Source organism: Grus americana, chromosome 25, assembly GCF_028858705.1.
Source record: "Grus americana isolate bGruAme1 chromosome 25, bGruAme1.mat, whole genome shotgun sequence".
Lineage (NCBI taxonomy): Eukaryota > Metazoa > Chordata > Aves > Gruiformes > Gruidae > Grus > Grus americana.
The window spans coordinates 3,596,008-3,615,212 of record NC_072876.1 but is presented as its reverse complement, the minus strand read 5'-3'; the positions used below and the strand labels follow the sequence as shown (position 1 = coordinate 3,615,212).

General features: G+C 50.3%; 1 protein-coding gene across 2 annotated transcripts in view; it reads left to right on the top strand.

Moving 5' to 3' along the window:
* The first annotated feature begins 10,452 nt into the window (after positions 1–10,452).
* CTTNBP2NL (CTTNBP2 N-terminal like) overlaps positions 10,453–19,205 on the top strand; it is a 90,943-nt gene continuing 82,190 nt past the window's right edge. The window contains exons 1-2 of one of the 2 annotated variants that reach the window (XM_054803544.1): positions 10,453–12,010; positions 12,669–13,164. The gene's annotated coding sequence lies outside the window, so the exon portion shown is untranslated. Of the gene's footprint in view, positions 12,011–12,430; positions 12,531–12,668; positions 13,165–19,205 lie in introns of those variants that run through there. The other variant, XM_054803545.1, reaches the window with a different exon arrangement.

Below are 19,205 nucleotides of genomic sequence, written 5' to 3'. Positions count from 1 at the left end.
CATAAGGCTCAACAAGTCTTGGAAATATAAAGACAAAGCTCTGTCTTTCCTCCAGCAAGATGTTGGTGCTATTTAAGGTCTATTATCCTCTGCTCACACATTGCTACCATTAGCGTTATAAATGGGCTGGGTATACAGAGAAGGGAAGAGACCCCCAGGGTAGCAATTACTAGAACTGAATTGTCTGATGCAAAAGGCAGCATTACCCTGGTGTAATTTGATCATAAAATAAATTGCATTGCCCATAAACTTGCTGAACAGTAGAGTTTCCCCCACAGTTGTTTCCATGTATTTGGAGCCAGAAGTACCGCAGGGAAATCGCCCAGCTCCGGCCTGCCGCGGCCACCGCCACACTGAGACTCCAAGGAAGATTGTCACGGAACATGAACAGATGAATATTCATAAGGAGATTAAACTCATCTTTGACATGGTGCCAATGCTAATAATCTTCCCCAAACAGGCCCGGATGAAAACTGTGCGGAAAAATGTACCTGCACTCTTGAGCAGCAGCTCTTGGGTCTCTTGCGGGAAGGTGGGGGGCTGGTGGGGGGCTGGTGGGGGGCCGGTGGGCTCCCATCCCCCCCCCCCCCGCCCCAGCCCCTGAGCCAGCGAGGAGCTGAGCACCCAGGGGTGCTCAGCGCTGGGAAACCCTGGCGCTTCCCCACCTCCCTGGCCTCCGCACCCAGGTCCCCACCAAGCAAAATGGGCATCTCAGGGCTGGAATTGTAGACTTGATTACAGGGGGGGTTTGTTAGCTGGGCAAACAACAGACGTGGTTACAGGTCTCCTTTTGGGCAGGTGAATCGCAGGCGATCGTACCTCTCCCTGATGCGGCGCTGGGGCTGTTGGAACTTCAGCAGGTTTGAGGCGGGTCGGTGTTCACATGGGGAACCTGCGGGGAAAAAGCAGTAAGTGGTGTTTCTGCAGGACGCACTGATAGTGAACCAGCGCCCTATTTGATGCTAGGAGCCGTTGCTATATTTTAGATTAAACTGAAACTCCAATTATTTGTGGTTGTCAGAAATACCAGCGTATAAAACAAATCTGCAATCCAGGCAGAAAGCAGGGTGGGTGCTGTGCTGGACGCTGCCGCCTTCTCTTCTTGGCTTTTATTGCTGTGTATCGCTACAGATAATATCTGTGAGAATGCTAATTGCATCTTTAGTACACTGCTACGTGGTGATCAGATACTGAGGTGATAAATAGTAGGGACTAGAAACAAATAGCTGCTGTAAAAGAGCGGGCTTTTTAGTGCAAAGCGGGGCGTGCTGCAGCTTGTGTCCATGGTATCTCTCCAAATTTGTTTCTATACTTTCCGTAAGAATACCCACAGTAACAACCAGATTCTTACAAAAAAGGGAAAATGTACCCCGGAGCCCTGGGGCTGAGGCCGTAGGCTGCTCCCGTCTCCCTCCTGTCCAAGAGCCGCAGGGTGGCCGGGGCAGCCCTGCTGCTCCCCCCCCAGCCCTTCCAGCTCCCCCCGGCACCTTTGGGTGCTGCGGAAAACTCCCAGTGTCCCCGCATCTCCCGGCATCTGGTTTTTTTCCGGCTGCTTTTGTCATCTTTCCCCTCGCTCCAGCCGTCCCCTTGCCGTCCCCCCTCCCAGCACGGCCACTGCTGGGCCCTGGCAGGAAGCGGGTGGCACCGCCTGAGCCCAGCTCAGGGACCCCAATTCAGGCTCAGCCCCTCTCCTCCTGTCCCAGCTGGGCTCTGCCGCGCGCTGGGAAACATGAAGCCAGGGGATGAGAAGTTGAATTTGTTTCCTATCTAAAGCATGTGATGATTGAATCAAATTACTTAATTTAAAAATATATTTTATGTGCCAGTTCCCATTGTGGGGGCAGCAGGCTCTGAAAGTTTCTGTTTATGGCCCCTGGATCTATCTTAAACCAAGGATGCCTGCACTTTGTTGATTAAAAATCAGAGGAAGAAGCCGCAGCAGCAGCAGGGACGAGGAATCGACTCTCAGACGTGCAGCGGAGCGGTGAGGCTGACCACGTAACAGCCCCATTTCTTGGAAGCAATATGAAAAATCACATAATGCAGCAGCAGAGAGAAAATCACAGTCCACGGAGAGATGTAAATTCAAGAAGAGCTTGATCTCGATACCACTCGATGGGGAGATTTTTAACTAAAAGCAGTCATTGTTGATGAAGTTTTGCTGCCAGCCATGAAACAGGAGGGTCAAGAGCTTGCCAGGAGAAGACATCATCATGAATAAATAAATAAACCTGAGTGAAGACGAGAGATCTAAAGCAGCTGAAATTTCAGTAGCAGTGATCACAGGGCTTCGCTGCCGTGTGTTTGATCTGCCAGTATCATCCTAAAATGGGAACGGCCTACAAATTGAAGAATATGGATTTGCCTAAAAAACTAAGTCATGCATTTGAGAAGATCACACATTTTAATTAGAAATGACTGTGGTATCTACAGCTGCCTTTTACAGAGCAGGTAGAACTACTGCACTGAGATTTTATTGTACGGTATCTAAGTTTTACCCCCCCCCGAATGCCCACCGTGCCAGTGTGCTAGCTTGAATGCTAACGTTAGGAAATCCATCCCGCTTCCCTCGGACGTAGCCTCAGCCCACGTGCAGCTCTCAGGGACCTGTTTTCTGCACTGGAGCCCTTTTTAGTGGTGTCAGTGCTGCCGGGGCTGGGAAGGAGAGGCGGGATGGGTTTCTGGCCACTGCAGCGAGGAAGAGGAAGAGATTTAACCGACAAAGTGTGCAAGGGGGAAGGGAAAATCAGGAGAGAGACTCGTTTTTAGGTGGAGTGCTTTCTGTAGCTTTTCCATCAGTGTTGCTTCTTCCCAGGCTCACCCCTGCCTTCATTTGAGTGCCTTTGGGCACCAGCTTGCAGAAATGAGAGCTTGGGCAGGCGGCAGAATGGCTTTCTTTGAACGAGAATAGCAGTAAACTGTCAAGTTTAAGACCTATTTGTAACACGGGAATGAAGGGAGTTTAGAAGGGATCCGGGTACCATCATATAGTTGCTAGAAAGATCAGGGGTTTTTTTCTTTTCTGAATATTCCAAGTGGGGGTGAAGGACCGGAGGAGGATGCGGGCAGGAGTCAGGGAGGACGCATCCCAAGCCTGACACATGGGGTGCAGCATGGGCACAGCCTGATTGCAAACGGTGCCCAGCCCCGGTTCCAGCAGCTCTCTCTGTCCCCAGAACTGCCACTTTCCCTGGCAGATACTCAATATTATACAATATTTAATTTTCTGCTTTATTATCTAAAAAAAGCTGCTATTCAGGGGGACTTGCAAGCACAAAGTTTGTGGGGTTTGATTTTTTTTTTTTTTGAAGTTTACTCATTCCCATTTTACCAACACCCAGCGGCGGGTATCGTTTGGTGGTACAACAAACGCACGGTCACCTTATCCACCAGCAACCCAGCCTGAGCAATGCGTGGAATAAGCGATTTCACACAGAATGCGCTTACGCTGCACATCTCGTAAGCGACAGGTTGGTTGCCCCAGATCCAGGCTGCCAGCGCCCGTGCTGTATTGCTCGCTCCTCTTCTGACACTTGAGCTGCACAAACATCCCATCCGTTACCGTGTGATTATACCTTGATGCACACATTTGCCGTAATTTTGGGAATGTTTTCTACGTCTTTCAATTGTCACGAGAGAAGAAAAGCTCCATAACGTGTTGGGAATGAGGAGGAACCTGGGAGAAGACCAGAGGTTATCTCAGGAGACCAGGAAGGCTGCAGGAAAGCAATAATTTGATAATGTGGAGGTCCTTAGATGACAGACCAACTCCCTGTGGCTATGCAGAGGGATGTGAGAGCTGGAGGGATGATGTGGGAAAAGGTTTCATCATTTATATGCCTAACACTCCTTTCAGTGGGGGTAGCAGTATGTTTGTCTCCATTCCCTTTGGTGTTTATTAGTCACAAATTTGATACCTCATTAAGATTAATAAATGTGTTTGGAGGTTACTTCCAGGTTAGCCTCATGATGAAATAAATGGCATCGGAAATCCAGTTAGACACAATGATACAATAATTATATAAGAACATAATCCCGCCTCCGCAAAAGCAAGACAGGTGCAGAATTTCAAACCTTTTTGCCATGGAAAACCACTAGCTTACATGCAGTCAAGTGGGATTTGCAGCTGCAAATTCATGCATTCATGCTTATCCTAAGGCGGTGGTGGAATAACGATTGCTCAAGACAAGCCCGGAGATAAACACACTTTCAGGGTCACAGGCAGGAGCCCTGAGCTTATTAAAGTATGTTCTAATACTTTTCAAGTTACTTTCCTTTCCGCGGCACGCTGTGTATGGCATGAATTCAGAGGCTCCAAAATTCTGTGTTATTTTTATAGAGATACTACTAAATCTGTTGACCCTGAACAGGTCCTGCAAACAGAGGCTTTTTTTATAAAAGGTAAGTGAAAAAGAAATGACAAGGTTTCAAATCTTTGAAAACAGATCATGGAAAATCTTCTAAGAGCTGAGTATATCTTACCTGTCGCAGACCCGCGTATAACGAACCCCGGTGCTGCAGACACGCAACCTGCTCGTTAGACGCGCTGCTGCATTTAGGGAGCCGGGGTGGAGGTGACAAGTAGGTGCTAGAGAGGTTGGTTTAAATGCTGTCAATCTGATTAACTAGTTTCCATGGAAAGCGGCCGGTTTCTGTCCATCACTGCCGTCAGGAGATGGGCTGCGGGTACCCGTGGGCAGACCTCGTTAGGCGCCGTGCAATTACCAGCCCAGTTTTCAGGCAGCTTCAGGATCTGGACATTGCAGTTCATCATGCTGTCCGGCGAGACCCAGAGAGCATCTGGAAGATGCAAGACAGTTGTTAGCTATAGCCTGGATATACAGAGAGCCGTAATAACCTGGGAAATAACAGCATCAGGAGAAGCTGCTGTATACTCTTCCCAGGCTTGGCAGGACGCCCCATATTTTTTCAGTGGTTTTTGTCCAAAAAAAAAAAAAAAAAACCCAACCCCGTGTGCCCTTTTTTACCCAACTTTCACATCCTTTCTTCTGGGTTGGAGGAAATGCAATATAATATTTTGCCGCAGGTTACAATCACAGTGACAGGAAAATAACCGGGAGCAGCTGGGCTTTGCCGTGCCGGTAGGTAGTGGTTTGCCTTGTCTATAAAGCAGTTGAAAGGCAGGTCCCAAGGAGTAATTAGCACTACCCAGAACCATGTACAGCCACTCCGCAAGAAAAGAGCGGGCTTGCTGCAGTGTTATTACCTCCTGGTCCTTCATGCCAATTTTCTGATTAATAACATCCCAAGCCACTTGATGCACTATTGATTCTAAATTCAATAAAAAGAACTGGCGGCTGCTGGCAAGACCACATCATTTTTCCTCTAAAAATGCAAGGCAGCAGCAGGTTTCCAGGCAGGGTAAGGTGGTGGGGAAGGCCCCTGGAGAGCTGCCGTCCTCCCCGGGTCTCCTCCGCAGCGGCGGGGTCTCCTGCTCGCCGGGGGTCGGGCAGCAAGGGAGAAACCTCACTTTGTTCAGGTGCCTTCGATACACGAGCAAGGGTTTTGCCTAAGAAAATAGCTCACTGCTATGGACTTCTGTAATATTGAGCAGAACAGTTGTCTCCTGAATTGCTGAAAGCAGAACAAGAACAAGGTGGGTTGTTTTTTTTTTTCCCTAAGAACCTGGTTTTTAAAGTGTCGCAATTTTTCCCCACAAAGATAGTTTTGGGTGGTGTTTTAAAACACTCCAGTAAATCTGACGCCAAGGAAGAGAAATTGCCTGCCGGTTTCCTTCATCCCACCTGCACGCTGGTAGGGGGGAGAGGGGGAAGGTCTGAGAGGGCAAAGCATTTTGGTGGGTTGTACTGGAAAGGAAGCCCAACCAGTAAACAAAAGCTGTTCAGTCCTATTAACAACCTAGGAGAGAATGGCAAATATATAACAGCGAGCAGAAGGCAGCTCAGAAAGTGTAGAGAAGCCAAGAAATATTGAGCTTTGATCCAGAGAGAATATTTCAACAAACACGGAATGCTTTGCAAATATTCAGTGCTTGCAGTAGCCAAAACACATGGCAAGGCAGGAGTAACGAGCGCAGCTCCGTCACTCCTGGGTGCGCCGTAGGGAAGGGTTAATGGGTTTGCAGAAGAGGAGCACACGTCTTCTGGCTGGGTGACACCGGGAAAGGCATCCCCTCCTAGTGCAAAGCTTCAGCTAAATGCAGTTTCCCACTGGAGCTGCCACTGGCAGCACCTCTGAACTGGAACAAGGCTGTCAGGAGGGAGAGACGAGACCAAAAGCGTTGCTCTGGGTGAAACCAAAGCTCTGAGTGCTCCTCCGCCTGGGGGAGAGGTCACTTGTAACCCAGATGTTCCCGTTTTCTCCTTCTGTACTTGTTCACAGCCACAGACCCACCACTACTGGCCTGTTTTGCTGGGGCAGCATCGCCCAGGTCTCCCACAAACTGCAGGAAGGGTCTGGGCAGAGCCGGGTCCATGCTGACACCTCCCCCCGAGCGTAGCATGGGGGGCTTTAGTCCAGCACATCCTGCACCGCGTGGCACCACGCAGACAAGGAGACAGGGACTGAGGCACCGGTATAAGCACGTGTGTCGCGGTTTAGCCCCAGCCGGCAGCGAAGCACCGCGCAGCCGCTCACTCACTGCCCCCCGGCCGGATCGGAATGGTAAAAGTGAGAAAACTCCTGGGTTGAGATGAAGACAGTTTGATAGGTAAAGCAAGACAAGCAAGACAAGGAATTCCTTCCCCACTTCCCATGGCAGGCAGGTGTTCAGCCATCTCCACAAAGCAGGGCTCCATCGTGCATAACGGTGACTTGGGACAACAAAAGCCATCACTCCAAACGTCCCCCCTTCCTTTTCCCCCAGCTTTATATGCTGACCATGACACCATACGGGATGGGATAGCCCTTTGGTCACTGGGGTCAGCTGTCCCGGCTGTGTCCCCGTCCCCCCCCCAGCTCCTCGTGCACCCCCAGCTACTCGCTGGTGGCGGGTGTGAGGAGCAGAACAGCCCCTGACTCTGTGCCAGCACTGCTCAGCAGGAACGACAACATCCCTGTGTTATCAACGCTGTTTCCAGCACAAATCCAAACCACAGCCCCATACTAGCTACTGTGAAGAAAATTAACTCCATCCCAGCCAAAACCAGCACAAGATGCAAATGTGATGAGCTGAGAATTAATAAAAGCCCAAGAAACAAACAAACAAGCTAGAAAAGGAGCACACAGTCATTGAAACAGTGGCCTCTGTTGGGGAAGCATTCGCAAGAGTCGCGGTCCTGCCGGAGCCGGCCTGACCTGCCAGCCTCACAAGCATCCTCTAATAAAAGAGAATAAAAGAGGTTATCTATCTGCTCTATTGAGACCTTCAAATTTTCATCTTAATGGGACATGGTGCTTGACAGATTGAGCTCCACTGAGCAGCTCATTGTAAATTCAAATGCAGGCTCTGGGGCTTATTCGAGCCACTGAGCCTATTTTCTTCCCTTGTTTGCTGGCTGAGCAGGCGGCTGCTGGGAGTGATGACTGTGCGGTTTGTCAGCATCGGTTTCCTGAAACATCAGGCTCTAATCTCTCTGCAGCCTCTCGCATTCGCCTGCCTCCCACCCAAACAGGCGTGTGCAGGGGTAGGAGCTGCGTGGATTGAAAGGGGAGACGCAGAGCTGGGGTGGGGGGGGGGAGGAATGAATGATGGGAGGACGACGTACATACTCATATTCACGCACAGATTTAATTTCACTCGTGCAATCTCACACGTGCAGCGGGCAGAAAGCGAGCACGCAGGGTCTGCCAGCGCTAGGGAGGAAGCAGGCAGGTATCGCAACGGGGTGCAAAGGTGGGGACACACATGGGGGGCAGCCCCCGGCCGAGCGGGGAGCTCTGGCTGGGAAGCACCAGGCAATGCAGCAGGGTTTTGTTCGGCTGGGTCGTGGTCAGGGGGAGCAGCGAGCTCCAGCCCGGGCTGCAGCTGGCGTTGCCGCTGTGGTGCCAGCAGGTCTAAAGGCTGCCGTCGTTGCTGTCTGCAGGCTCACCTGTACGGCAGTGGAGCGCCGTACCCTGTCCAGCTGGCAGGAGCAGAGATGGGCTGCCGGTGGTGCGTGTGCTGGAAAAACAGATTTTTTTTTTGTGCTTACCTCCCCAGGCTGGCGTCCAGGCACAAGTCTGAGACAGCCTGTTACTCTAAAGACTGTTACTCTAACACCACGGGGTTTGTGCCGAGTCCCCCAGCGCAATTCACTCGAATTCTCAGGATTCTTCCAGCTCCGCGTCTCCTGCGTTTCCTGGGGCTGCGGGGCTGTGCTGCAGCAAGGGGCATCTCCAGCCTGCGGGACTCATGGCCGGGCTGCCCTGCAGGGAAATCACCTTTCTTGGCTGCAGAAGGGCACGGGCTTCTTGCATTCAGGGCCTGATGCATTTCATAAAACCGTATTCCAGCACGCCTAGGGAAGGAGGAAGAGGCCGGCAGCCGGAGGAGTTGCAGCAGGACCCACTGCCATCAGACCTCTGTGCCTCGTGCCCTTGGTAACTCCAACCACAGAGCGTGCGCTCTGAACAGCAAGAAAAAAGCCGTTAAAGCACATTCTCCTAGGTGGTGATCTCCATGGAGCAGAAGATTGCTTAGGAGCTGAAAGCTGGCTGGAGAAACTCCTAGAACATGCTGGGAGGTGCGCAGCAGGGGAGGTACCAAGGCAGGAGATCAGGCTGCAGGGAACCTAACGGGCATTTCTGTCTGCGCCTGCTCTAAGCCCTTTCTGTGCCTGCAAAATGCCCCACAGGTCATAGGTTTTCATTCCTTCTCCCCCCCTCATTAAAATTGGCCCCAGGCTTCTGAGCACAAAAGACACATTGATTCTTCCAAAACTTAAAAGGAAAAAGGCAGTTGCCTCTTACTGGCTGGAAATGCAGTTCTGTCCATCATAAGATTTGGCCAAATTCAGCAGAGGGAGACCACAGATTTCTTTTAGATGTGTTTTGCCTTGTGGAAACCAGACCAAAAATACCAATTTTGCTGCCTTATTTATTGTTCCTGGTTCTCAACAGTCTCTGGGATATGAATTATGCAGAAGATGCATAGAGAATGTGCTGTAGCACTGGCGGGTTTTAACACAGCCGGCGTATTCCCGTGCCAAGCGTCCAGCTCCTCCAGCAGCTCGCTCTCGTCCCACCATCCTCCAAAGAGCATTTCACTGGAGACCGTGGGGGCCCTTCTGAGACCTGTGAAAACTCCGTGGGCGAAGGGGGATGAAAACCTCTGCCAGTCCCCGGGGCCCCAGTGAAGCTCAACGGGGTGAAGAGACGCCGTGGGTGCGTGTGCTTCCATTGCCGGTTTGCTCACACGTCCGTGCCCCATGTCTGAACAAACCAAATACAACCCAGTGATATAAATCTAACCACAAAACCAAGGGTGAGAATTCTCTCCTTAAAAAGAAACTCTCATTTGTGACTTGGAGCTTGGAAGCTTGCCCACCAGGTTTCAGAGTGACTGGCATTTTGCACATGGTTTTGTTTTTTAACCCCAAAGTTCTACCATTTTTTTGTTTAAATCCACATTTAAGCTTGCATTTGTGTGCGCTAAGGGATAAGAGAAAGGTTTTATTGCTTGCATTATTTATGAATGGTATAATTTCAGGGCATCTGTATTAAAAGAAGGTTCCAACTGGAAAATAATATTAAACAAAATAAGTGTGCATATTTGTTTCATAAATCCATAAAACCTGATTAACAATGATGCTCATAATGCTTGTTTCATCATTAGAAGACTTCCTGTATCTGTACCACCGTGCGGCACTGGATGCTTTGATGCATTAGGACGGTGCCCTGCAAAGCTCTTTGCTTCACGCTGAACTTTGCGGTGCAGCAGGGTATGCTTTAATCAAGGGTTTGCTTTTATTTTTTATTATTATTATTATTATTATCTTTGTGAATTTTGGAGCTGATGGACAATACAAGAGATTGAAACTTTCCTGTATTCTGCCAACGCAGCTGCTGGCTCCCGAAGCCATGACTAATGCTTTCTGTTTATGCTTAAGGTTTTCTTACTGAATTTGCGGCTGTTGCATCCAACGCCTCGCTGGGAATGCTTTCTAACAAACGGTGCCCCTTCCCTTCACGCGAGGCCGCTGTGCTCTGGGATGCATTTCTGCTAGCGGCTGACAACCCACTGGGCAGTGGAACAGCCGGAAAATGAGAGTTTTCTATCAATTTGCCCATATTATTTGGTAACAAAGGCTGACTTCCAAACTAAAGCCTGAAGAGTAAAGGGCAGCTGAGAACATTTTCTTGGGTACAGTTATGAACTGTCCTGGCAGCTCCTTTGGGTCTCCTTTCTGTGCCAAGTGCTGGTAATTTAGTTCCCTGAGAACAGGATTTGTCAGTCTGGAGGGGACGGAGCCTGGGAGCTCTGAAGGGTTCCCAGAGCCCGTGTGACCGAAAGCAGTGATGTTCTGCGTGTTACAAAAACCTCTTCTCCAGAGCCCCGAATCTAAACCAGAGCTCTTGCTGGTTGCACTTAGTGGAGTCACTAAAATCCTGAGGGATGCTGGGCAAGAGTCCGAGGCGAAAGAAGACTCACGGGAGGTTGCAAGTAGTGGCTGCTCGGAGAAAGAAGAAAATATTTTAGATAAGAAAAATAAAAGGATCTCAGGAAATTCATATGCAGCTCCTAGTGAAACAGCACGTGTGCCTCCCTTGCAGTGAGACTCTCCATATGGCTCCTCCACAAGTGGTGATAGAGAGAATTTTCTGCTGAAAAAAAATAAGCCTGGAGGTGAAAACTTCAAAGGGGCTGAACTCTGAATCCAGCAAGAGCCTTATGCACATCCAGGAGCTGAGAAGAGCAAGCGTTGATAAAGCACTTCAAAACCTCGCCAAGCCTGTGATCAGGTTTCTCCTGCGGCTCCCCTGCGGTAGGAGCTTTGGCCAGCTGTACGAACACCAGCGTCGGTGGGGACCAAATGCAAATCAAACCCTTTGCAATTACTCAAACGTACAGTGTGAAAGGCGACGAAGGCGAGGACAGTGCAAGTGTCCGGTGCGGGGTGGCGTTGAGCGGGTTAAGGGAAGCACTTGGGGAGCAGCCCGAGCTCCGGCCCCGAAGCCCCACTGATGTAGACTTTGAGCAGTGTTCAGGGCTCAAAATTGGGTGCGATACTCATGAGATCCACTTCTTTTTGGTGAAGAAAATCTACCTTTCAAGCTCGCAATGGAAGATGTGGGGTGCTTTGAGCTTTTGATGCTCCTCAATGGTCAGAGGTTTCTCAAGACGAGTGGTTCCCAGAGGAGCAGACAGGCACTCTGGGCTTGAAGCATGGCCCCTGACAGCCAAGGGAGGATCCTCATGGACTTCAGGTCCCTAATTATCGGGTTTTGTGTAGTACATTACGCCTGTACTTTTGCAGGCATGTGTCCCTCTGCCTCGCTTGAATTATTAGCATATCCCAAAGGAGACATAGAAGCCCAGACAGGTTCTTGGCAAAGAAAGGAGCTGCACAGGATGGGCAGCAGGAGTCAGAGGAGGAGAAGGGAACAGTTCTTCTTGGCATGATGTGGCTCAAGAGCCCCATGCCCTTGCTGGTGGCACACCAGCACCATGGTGCGATCCTGCTGGCCAAGGCACTGGCACAGGGCATTGCATTTTAAGGACAAGATCCAGCTCTGGATTATAGCAGGATATCTCTGCCCTGTCTCAGTAGATCTCAAAGTACCCAGAGCTTGTGGCCCCCACGGCCACTGTTTCACCTCTCCTGGAGTGTCGTGAAAAGAGAAGTTGCCCCTCTCAGCCCTGTAATTGCAGCCAGCGATGAGAAATCAAACCGAGCTGAGCAAGACCTGCAGGAGCCAAACTTCTCTGGAAATTAGGCCACCTCTGTTTAGGTGATGGATCCGAGCCCCGGTGGTTTGAAGCCTCTCGTTTGGTGCTGCCGTTCCTTCCAGGCAGGTAGAGGAGGTGTGTGGACTCGTCAGGCAGGAGATGCTCAGCCCCAGCCGTGTCACCGGGGTGCAGCGGGCACCACATCGGCTCCGCTTTCCGGTACGTTCCCCCTTCGAAAAGTTGAATTGCTGTATTGCTGGCACATGAAAGAAATAGTTTTCTTGCTGCAAGCCATAGAAAGCAGGCTTCATTCAGTTCCTGAATAATTTAGAATACAAGCCTTTGATTAATTTCATGAGAAAAAGGAAACAAAGTTAGCTATAACTATAGGCCATTCAAAGTATGGATTGCCAGCAAAAATGTGCAAAGCGCTGTCATGAGAGGATTAATTACATAGATTAAATATTTTATAAGTTAAATAATGTGTATTTTTTGGAGACAAAATGGAATGTCATTTTTTCCCCCAAGACAGGGAAAGTAACTGTATTCACTTCCATTTAGCCCACAGAGCAACACAGACTCCAGTGACAGAGGAGGATGGATCAGGGCTGTAATTCCCATCTGGCACCAAAATCTGTATTCTGAGCAGCATTTCATCTTCTCCCCGAGAGCCCGGCTCCAAGCTTTCAAGTCTCTGTCAGTTGTGAGGTTCTTCTGGGGGGAGAAGAAAAGGGCCCTGGTAATTGTTATTCTCTCTATTACAGTCTTCCACGATCTGGAAAGAAAATGGACCGTGTAGGGTGGTTTTAATTATTCTGTTATTGTCCTGGAGGATAATGGCAGAGTCTTTCAAAGTGTCTTCCTTTTTCCGTTGCAGGAAAGATGACCTGAAACCGATTCCTGACTCTGAACTGTCCAGAAAGCTAAACCCCTCCGCGGAAGAGTTTGCTCAGCGGCACACAGGGCACCTCCACCTCTCCCAGGGGAGTCGCTACGAGAGGCGCAGATGCAGCTCAGGTTTTCAAACCATCAGGTGGATTTGGCCATGTGGGCCACCCCACAAGCCCCATCCCGGGCAGGACCAGCGCCTGAGCCCCAGCTGGAGCCCAGCGAGGAGGCTCTCAACACCACGCTCCGAAATCCCCGGGACACCCAGAAGTTTTGTCAGCCGCTCATTTGATGGAAACATTACGCACTTGACTCTCACTCCTAATGAAAAGCCTGCTCGCTGGGCTGTGTCTGTGGGTGCCCAGCCGGGAACAGGACCACAGATGCTGCTCGTCCTTACCAGCACTCGCTGAGATCTGGTCAGCACGGACGACCGACAGCCTGTCCCTCCCAAGCACGGGCCATCAGCAGCTCAGGCAAATGAAGTAAGTCATTGCGTTAGAAGAGCACACAAAAAAGCCCCTCTGGGAGAGTTTTGGAGGGGGAGCAAGCAGTAGGTTTTGTCTTAAATCAATTCTGCAAAACTGCTGACCTTGTCGCTGCAGAGCAGTGGTTACAGGAAAACTCTGTAGTCTGGATACAGGTTTAAATGTCTAATTAGTTTTGAATATGCTTGGATAAATATTCCTTCTTTTATTCAGCCAGTTCTGGAGACTCCTGCACTGCTCAGGCTCAGAGCAGCCGTGCTGGGAGCCAGGACCAGCGAGAGCAGGGAAAGCCGGAGCTGGCTCCATAGGAGCGCTCCATGGAAAGGCTCGCCAGGCTCTTCAGCTTGGGTGCTAGACATTGTTCTCTGCTAAAAGGGCAACGTTTTGGCAAGGAAGAGTGAAACCTGTAAAACACATGGCAAGAGCAGGTCAAAAGCATGAACAGCTTCTCCAGTAACCAGAAGATTCACAGCTACTGGCAGTGATCCTCTAATTAGGCTTTAACGAGGCAGGAGGAGGTCTGGGTGGGCACAAGGAGAAGGCTTGTTTGGGTCACCTGCTTCTCCAGAGGGAATAAAAAGGGCAGCACAGGCAGCCCTGGGGCAGAGCTTTGGAGGGAGCAGGATGGTGGACTTTGCTGCCTGCATAGCCTGTGAGTAGGGGGTTTTTTGTACAATTTCCCGAGTGTTTCCTTGTGGTTTTCCCTCCTATTCAGTGTGGCAGGGAATGTATTTGGGAGGTGGTGTGTGTGAGCAGTGCTTTGGGTCTATGGTGCTTCCCTTAGCTTGGGTTGCTTTGCTGGCTGCTCTCAGGTACGCTCAGTTTAGTGCCCACCAGTGTCTGTGTGACCAGGGTATTGCATCATGGTTTGCTTTGGGTGTGGGAAGCTTTGTTAGTACAGGGACACCTAAGCAGTCAGTAATTAGTTAGGAATGGAATATCTCTGTTGTGAAAACAAGAGAGGGAAGCTCCTCCTGTGGTTACAGTCCAGATGTGCTTGGTGCTGTACAGATGCATGTTGAGAAAGGTTGCTCTTGCTAATTAGCTTGTGCTATCTCAGTGGAGGAGAGAGGAGAAGGATCCTCAGGTGTGTGCAGCCCTGTCTGCTGCTGCCAGCCCTTGTGGTGGTCCCCCTGTTCCCTCCAGCATCTGGTCTGGGGAGCCTGCTGTCCTCTCTTGCAAGGCAGAGTGTCTCTGTGTTCATTACAGGGCTTCTGACTTTTATGACAGTGTCTTGTTGCATATTAATGCCTCTAATGACCTGAGCAGGGTCGTGATCCACTGGGGTTACCTTTCCTCCAATCTACTTCTGTCCCAACGTGAGCATCAATCTTTGTGCTGGTATTTATTACTTGATTCAAGTCCAAAACCTCTGCCAGCTATTACATTTTCTTCTTATCAAAAATATTTTATTTCTTAAAAGCTAAAAAAAAAATGAACAGACCCCCCCATGCCTGTATAATCTTCTCCATTTGGAGCTGATGCGCATCCTAATAAAAGTGTGAAGGAAATCACTTTTGTGAGGCAAAAGAGATGGGGCCCAGTAATGAGTCTGAGCCAAAGATGTGCTTGCTCCCTGATACTTTTTACGTTAATCTCTAGCAATTAAAATATGGTATCTCTTATTTTACATTGCACAATGGGAGCTGGTAAAGAATGGTGGTGAGATGCTCCTGTGAGCCTTTCATCTTTAAGTATTTCTTCTGGATTTTGAAAAATAAATGGTGCTTATACTTTCAAAGTGTTGAAACAAAGGTGGGGCTTAGTTTCGTACAAGGGAGTTGTAGAATGATGGATTAGTCTTCAACATGATACGCTGGAACTTCTGAAGAAGCAGCTAGGAACATAAGTTGGGCTTTTGTGCTACTGGGCAGATTTGGGAAGCCCGGTTAGTGGGGAGTCTTTTTGGGTAGAAATAACACTGCCTTTATCTGCATTTTGATTCAATGATTTTCTTGTCCTGCCACTGCCTGCTCCATCCCTGTGGGTCCTTCTCCCCCCTCGCTGGGCTCTGGCACCATTGCACCAGCTCCACCTCCATCCCACTCTCCTCCCACCTCCGGGAGACCTGTAACCCCCCACCGCCCTGCTGTGTTTCCAATAAGCTGTTGCGTTCCCTGTTCCATCTCCTGTGAAGCTTTTCAGAGCTTTTCTCGGAGCGCTCGGGCTGCTCAGGACCATCCTTTGGCAAACGCACAATAGCGGCGTGTGGGAAGTTGGGGAGCTGTGATGGGCAGAACCCCCCCATCCCTGCCTGGGGGGTGCTCACCCCCGGTGCCAGCCCAGCCCTGCTCTGCCTGGTCCGGGCGCTCCTGCTGCGAGCGGGACCTCTGCCTCGGACGCAGGGGAGGTTCACACGCTTGCTTCTTCAGGCATTTCTCAGTCCTTGTCCCATTTGTGCCACTCTTTCCTTGAGAAACGCGAGTTAAGAGGCAGTTTGCTTTGGAAAATTACAATTATGTTATTGATTGGGTAAAAAGGAACTGTTTTATTAAAGCTTACAATCCTGCATGTTTCTTTTCCTTACAAATATCCTATTACATGCTCAGAGACTACCCACACGCTTTACTGCTTTTACATTTGCCCTGCAATCTTTCATGCCGGTTGACTTTTCATTTCCAAATCCCTTTTCGCATTAAACACAGACCCACACACTCTGACCCATTTTTCTTTGAAATAAATCATAAGTCTGTGCCAGCAATGACTCGAGGTGTTCTTCAGAATTTGTAAACAGCACTAAAGTCTTGTGGGAAATGCCACAAAGTGTTGGTTTGAATTTATTAAGCAGTTTCTCAGCTTAAATGTATATGTTCCTGTACGCAGCCTGACGACGTTTCTCCCTGGGATAGCATTTGATGCGTGGTTGGTCACCGGACGAACCTCGGGTCCAGCGTGGGGAAGGAGCTTTGTGGCTGCACGGGCTGATTTCGTAAAGGGGCAAAGAATCCATTTTTGCAGCTTGATAAGAGAGGAAAAAAAAATGCAATTTCTTTGGCCTTGGCTAGGGTTTGCTGGGTCTTGCCTGCTCAAGGGATAGCCCTGGCTCTGCAGAGGTGCCAGCAGTTAAAGCAGCCGCAAGTAAAGCCCAGAGCTTTTTCCAGTTCTCCGAAAGGGTGCGGGGGAAAGAGCTGCCTTCCCTTGCAAAAGGGGAGCTGATTCCCAGGTTTTGCAGCTGGCAAACTGACCCACAGGCAGTTCAGCAGCCCAGGAGCTCAGGCAGCTGCTTCTCCCTCTTATTTCTCATTCTCTTTCATTCCCCAGCATTTTCTTTCTGCCAAACTGTATGTCCTTCTCAGCGCTACGAGTAATCATTCCCTGCACAGACCACAACCCAGCATCACGATAAACCACATTAGTCAGAAGTGACAAGGCACATTTTATTTATTTATTTATTTTTAGCCAAGAGGAAGAGGTGTGATCTGGACCGTGCTCCTGCACATCACTCCTGAGAACAGCCCTGCTCAGCTCCGTGGGGTACAGCCGCGCTGACCCAGTGGGTGTTGCGGCTGAGCCGGTTTCTGTACATCTCACAGCAGCGGTCGAGGGGGATGTGAATTTGGGAGGATGCTGCCTCCTAATTGGAGATCTCTCCTCCTGGCTCTGCAGAGGAGCAATCCTTTATTTGAGGCATTTTCCAGTGTCACTAAATGAAACGCTGGTCGCAGAAGACAGCGAGCCCACCTGCGAGGGGGGTGTCTGGGTAGGTTTTAGCATGTTTTCCCTGATCTCTAGGCCTTCTGTCTTGTTTTCCCAGGGCATCAGCTGGAATCCAGCCACTGCTATAATTAGTTGCGTTGATGGAGATGTAGAGGATTTTGTGGCCACACCACACGCTTTCCACCCAGCTCCCTATCCTAATTTGAGTGCTGCCTTGCACCAGCTGCTTAGAGGGTGTAAGAAATACTAAGTAGGCAATTCCAGCATCAGAAAGATGTATTTCCCATTGAAGCATGTTGGACATAAAAGCAGAACAGCTTTTAATTAAAATTTCTTCCACCAGCCATGTAGGGCCTAAACAAGGAGCGGGAACAAAACCTCCCAGTTCTTTACTGTAACAAGAGGAAAGCATCTTTGAAGTCAGGAGTAAAAAACGCTGATGGGGAGTGGGCTGTGCCCGGAGAATGACGCTGGGAACGGCGGGTGGGATGGCATGTGGCACATGTGGCTTTTGGTCAGGGGTTTGCTGAAACATCTGCAGGAACCTTCCCTTGAGCCTCGTGGCCAGCTCATCAGCTAGAAGTTCTCTGCATGCCGTGGCCGTATGGTCTTGTGAAGAATATCATGGAGGGGTGGAGAAAAGAGCTGGCAGTCCAGCTTCATGCTCACTTAATTTTCATTTGCCATACCTCAGCGCAGATACCAAAAGAAACAGCCTAGACCCCAAGTGATCTTTTAACAAGTCTGTGCTGTGAGACCTGCTTGGCTGTGGCTTGAAAGGAGATGGAAGGAAGATCCCGCCATCATCGGATTATCCGTGGGCCAGGACACCTCTCTGACCCTCTGCTGTGTCATGGGGGCTGCCTTACTCTGGCAGGCGTTTCCACCAGTGCAGCCCAGAGCTCTAAAGAACACCCTTCACCAGGTGGGTGTCATTCCTGATGACTTGCATGAGTGTAAAACCTGATTTTGTGGCAGGGAGGTATGAGGCAGCAGCACTGCTTCCCTGCTTTTCCTGGGAAGGATTGTGCTATTAGTGAGTGCTAACACAACCGTTAAACGGTGTTTCAAGTTTATTGGGAATGGAAGTTCCTTAAGAGTTTATTATATCTGCTGCCTTACTTTTAGAAGATTTCGACCTGACTCGTAGCTAGCTGGTAGATAGACGCTGCCTCACTTTCCAGATCGCTTTAGACAGAAGTTGTCTTCTCTGGTGCCTGAGCCCCGCGGAGCACCCAGGCTCCGCTTCCAGAGGCTGCGGTGGGACCCTGCATCGAGCGACGTGCCGCCTTCACGGCTGGGACAAGCCTCTCGCGGCAGGGCAAATCGCTGAGCATTTATGAAGATCTGCTCGTGCTCTTGGCTTTGCCACTGGGATGCTTCCCCTCCGCCCTGTGGAAGGGAGCACAGGGCTGTCCCTGGCTGTGACCCTCCCAAGGTACAGGCGGAGATGAGCAGACCCATTTTCCCTCTTGCCCCCCAGCCAGGCTCTGACCCTTTTGGATTGTGCTTATTCTGAGCAATTTAAGGGAAAATATCTTGTGGCAGCTCTGCTCCTCCAGGAGCATCTCTGTGCATGCACGGGCATGTTGGAGCTGTAGCGAGTTCCTTAAAGAGCATGTTAAGTGTAAATATATAGCGTCGCTGCTTAGGATGGTCCTCCAGAGAAAAACCTGCATAAATACACTTTCTACAGAAATCAAGTGAGAATGATAAAGGAAATGTTAAAATATTGCCTTGAGGGCTTCCAAACTGACTGGGAGGGACTAAGAGAGGACTTTGCTCCACGCACCAAGGGACGGTGATTAGCGAAAGCGGTTATGCGGCAAGAGGAGGAAAGCTGACGGGGCAGGAGGGAAGGGAGCTGCGCGTGATCAGGAAGGGACGTCGGGGTTAAACGCTGCTCTCTGGATGGATCTGTATGCTCAAAGAGTTTATTGTTAGCGATTGCACTACAGCAGCACCTCAGGCTTTGAAATAAATGAGGGCTCTGCAGTGCTGAACGTGGTGCAGATGCAGCCGGCTCGAGGCTCTGCAGCCTGAGCAGGGGCAGGATGGTGCTCGCTGCGAGCGAGGGCTGCGCTCTGCCGTGCGTGGAGCCTGGGAGGAGAGCCACGGGTCGTACTTTGCCACGCTCTGACCTGCCTCAGGAAACGTGGCCGCAGGATTCAAGCTGTCCTGCGGCACTCGGAGCTTCGGAGGAGCGTGCCGGGGCTGAGGCCGGTGCCTGCGTCTCACTAACGTGCCAGCCCCGACAGGAGCCGTGTTCCTTGGGGCAGCGTCCGACCTCAGCTGTGCTGGCACAAGTGCAGGGGGCTCCTCCGCTGCCGTGTACGCAAAAGCACAGAAGTTCAAAGGGTTTTGGCTACCGTACCCTGACT